This window comes from Monodon monoceros, unplaced genomic scaffold, assembly GCF_005190385.1.
Source record: "Monodon monoceros isolate NGI ecotype Baffin Bay Population unplaced genomic scaffold, NGI_Narwhal_1 Super_Scaffold_16, whole genome shotgun sequence".
NCBI classification, from domain to species: domain Eukaryota; kingdom Metazoa; phylum Chordata; class Mammalia; order Artiodactyla; family Monodontidae; genus Monodon; species Monodon monoceros.
The window spans coordinates 79,711,215-79,715,451 of NW_021703772.1; the positions used below are offsets into that span (position 1 = coordinate 79,711,215).

General features: G+C 37.2%; 1 non-coding gene across 1 annotated transcript; it reads left to right on the forward strand.

Annotated features, from left to right (window-relative positions):
- Window positions 1-2,628: 2,628 nt before the first annotated feature.
- LOC114897344 lies at window positions 2,629-2,776 on the forward strand. The gene has a single exon (XR_003794070.1). It is a non-coding gene; the product is annotated as a small nucleolar RNA SNORA79 (small nucleolar RNA).
- Window positions 2,777-4,237: the final 1,461 nt, after the last annotated feature.

The following is a 4,237-nucleotide window of genomic DNA, read 5'->3' on the forward strand; positions in this document are numbered from 1 at the left end:
GGTTTCTTCTCCCTTAACTCAAAAAAAAATTGCTTTTATGGTTATTGATTTTGATTAATGGATACTGTCATGGGAAACCATTTTCTTTTCCTTAAAGAACACAGACCCCTGTGATAAGGACAAAGTTTACATTTAAAACCTTTGTCCATCATTAACCAATTGGATTGAGGAGGACTATGCCTAGTTCTTTGCATGGTTTGAGATGATCTAGCCTCAACAGTAGGATTTTAATCGTTAAAGTCTTTTAATTTCTTTTCCATTATGTGGCAAGAATACAATGGCTGATGAAGGAAAAGCTCTTGACTGGACGCCTAATTTCAATTCAGGCATATAATTAATGTTCCCAGGGTCAGGCTCTTGCCTAGTGGATGCCCCATGGGCTTCCAGTGACTGAGTGGAGGGAACTGAGCAGGGAGAAATCATCTCTGTAAGCCAGCTGGGCTTCCCCAGTTACCCATCCCTGGCTCGGCTAACCCCAATGCATCCCTAAGCCCTGCTGGTATCTGCTATCAAGCAGAGCCAGAGGAAATTGATGGAGACAGTGCCAATATCAGTGCCCCTGAGGCTTCTCCTTTTGCCAACATTAGCTGTAAAGAATCTGGTCTCATTCTCTTTTAAAGCTATTGATTTTTTCCCTCCCTCAGGCCAGTCCTGCATTATGCTCCTTCCAGGGTCTGAGAGCTATGTCTTTCACCAGTATGTTTCTTTTAGAACATTCATTTACGGAATCAAAGAAGAACTCTCCTGGGTATCCTGTTATCTTGCCAGTCCCGACCTGAAATACAGCTGGAAAATGCAGGCAGCTCTGTAAATAACAAATCTGACCTTTATCACTCAGTGCTTCCTGGCATGCTTCTTGTTCAAAAAGATTCTAAGAAAACCAGGAGATAGTGTTCATTCACTGCCCACTTCTCCTCCAGGTACCTGTGTTTAAATCCTCTCTGTTTATGTGTAAATGATATTTATGGTTTCTATTTTCTCCTTGGTGGATATACTTTATAACTAGTGGTTTCTGTCTTAAATAAGTTATTCATTCATTCATTTAATCCATATTTGTTTATTCATGCAATCATTCATTCATTCAATACTTATTATTACTTATCTACTTCATTCCAGGTACTGTGACAGATGATGAAGTTTCTGTACGGAAACACACAGACCTGTCCTCGTGATCGGGACAGAGTAGTAAGCAGACAGTAAATAAAGAAATGTGCTATGCGGTATCAGGAAAAAACACAGAATGTTTTAAAACAGCACAGCAATTTAGATAGGGGAATCCACAGAAGTGACATCCAAGGTGACACAGCTGGGGGCTGGAGCATTGCTCTCCACATGTCATCTCTATGAAGACTGATGGGAGGGAATAATGGGTGCTGGACTCAGGCAGGAGATGAGTTAGGAAGCTGTTGCTCAGATGCATGGATAAATGATAGCTCACCTAATGATACAGGGAGAGCTTTTGGAAGGAACTGACGATGTCCTTGTCTCATTTCATCAGCATAGAACAATAGCAAATATTATATTTTTATTCGGAGGGATTATTTTATTTCCAGATAATTGAAATTTCTGCTTAATTAAAAAAAATTGGAGTAGGCAATAGAGGTAAAATATAGATGAAAAATAGATAATATTCCAATCACCCACAAACTCTTTCCTTACCAGTCTCCTGTTAGCAGTGAGGGTTATCCTTCCCCACTTCTTTCCTTGTGTGCCTGTGTGTGTGTACATACGTGAGTATATGTGTTTATATACACACACATTTATTACATGAAAGGAATTAACACTATTTATACTACAGGAAAATTATTTTTTACTTAAATAGATGTCCTTTCATATTAGCACACATAGATAAATCTTATTTTTAATGCTTGAATAATATTGTACAAGATAGAAATGAAAGTACAATCATATGCTAATCATTCCACATTATTTCTATTGCTTTTTAGTTTTGGTTTTTTACACTTAGTTTTTTAATTCATTGCAAAATTATCTTGGTATATTGTTTGAAGTGAGATCACAATAATTTTTTCTCCCAAAGTGTTCTGTTTATTGAATAATTCATCTTTTCCTTACCATCATGATGTACCAAATTCTCTCATAGACCTGTCTTTTTGGACTCTATTTTCTATTCCAGTGATCTATTTATCTATTATTATGGCTGCACCGCACTGTTTTATTAAAGTCGCATGGTGCTTTGACATCTTATAAGCAAGAGAACCCAAGAGTGGTGGCTAGAATTGTAGTCACTGGAGTCAGGGCAAATATGACTCCAAACTCTGGAGAATAATAATTTATTTACTCTCAGTGCTGTTTATGATCAGTGCACTCTTATATCAGTATGATACCATTTTCAGTATACTGTATTTCCGATTATGATTAAAAATTGATTTGGGGTGGGATAGGGAGGGTTGGGGGGAGACGCAAGAGGGAGGGGATATGGGGATATATGTATATGTATAGCTGATTCACTTTGTTATACAGCAGAGACTAACACACCATTGTAAAGCAATTATACTCCAATAAAGACGTTAAAAAATTGATTTGGTGTTGACTTTCAGTGATAGATGTGTATTAAACAATTTATTTTTAAGAAGAAAATATTGGAATTCTTTAAAACACCACTTTATTTGATGGCTGTTCCTCTCAATGCTTGGAGCCTTAAGTAGTGGGATTTTAGTCCATCATATATCTAAGCTGACTTGTATTCACTCAGGGCACCATGGGGATGGGTTGGTTGCCCGTTAGTGCCTTCTGATTTTTGTGGGGTCAAACAATTGCAAAAAAAAAGAGAAAAAACCACTTTAAAAAATTATCTTCTTTCAACAGAGACCCAGAATGTAGAGAACAAATGTATGGACGCCAAGGGGGGAAAGTGGCGGGGGGTGGTGGTGGTGGTGGGATGAATTGGGAGATTGGGATTGACATGTATACACTAATATGTATACAATGGATAACTAATAAGAACCTACTGTATAAAAAAATAAATAAAATAAAATTCAAAAATTCCAAAAAATAAAAAAATTAAATTAAATTAACCCAATATCTAGAATAAAGCATAGGAGATTAAAAAAATTATCTTTTTTCTTATAAATAATTGACTTGGACACAATGGTGGCTTTAATAAAGTTACAGATAAAAATGTCTTCAGTAACCTGGTGACGGTCTCCATCCACTGTGAACTAGCTCTACAGCTCAAGTCCTTAGGTATAAAATACAAATATTGAGTAGTGTTTTATAGCTGGCAGTACAGACTGTGGGCAGCTCTTTTTATTTTATTTTATTTATTTATTTTTTATACAGCAGGTTCTTATTAGTTATCTGTTTTATACATATTAGTGTATATATGTCAATCCCAATCTCCCAATTCATCCCACCCCACGCCACTTTCCCCCTGTGGTGTCCATACATTTGTTCTCTACATCTGTGTCTCTATTTCTGTGGGCAGCTCTTAAAGAAAGGGAGGAAGACTGGGAATAAAACACATATTTTTGAATCCTATATGAACAGCAATACCTGCTATAGCCCAAAGTTGCCAGATGCAGAGGATGGAGTTCAAAAGTAGAGTCACTTGGGGAAATTACAGCTGGCCCTGTGGATCCTTTGAATCAGTCAGTTGGAAAAATGCCATGAGCAAAACCTCTTAAATAAGCTAAAATAAAATATTTACAAATATTAATATTATGTTGCTAGAAATGTGTTAGCAGGCAAAATATGGTAAAACTTAAGGCACAGACTCTGATTCTACAAGGGAAGTCTGATTGAGGGGCTGTGTAGGGGGATAATAATGTTCGAAGGTATGATTTGAACTCATCAAGAAGAGCTTGTTGGCACCAATTAACTGAAAAGCCAAACCTAGTTTGTGTTTTAGGGCAATTTGGATTGCAAAGTCCAAGAGAAGGATTTTTAAGAGTAAAACACTGAAATCACAAAATGGTCCTACTAGTTCAGCAGTATATACTATTTAACAAGCAAAATCACCATTTATCCTAAAAATAGTAGGCACCCATCATCATAACACTACGCAGTTTATTGGACACTGAATCTCTCTTAATGGTACCTAGGGCCAAGTTAATGCATGCAGCTAGATGAAAAAGAAAGTCTTACGGGGCATCTACAGACATCCATTCTCTCTCACTGCCGTTCCTTCCCCAACTCTCTCTCTCTCTCTCTCTCTCTCTCTCTCTCTCTCTCACACACACACACACACACACACACACACACACACACACACACACAC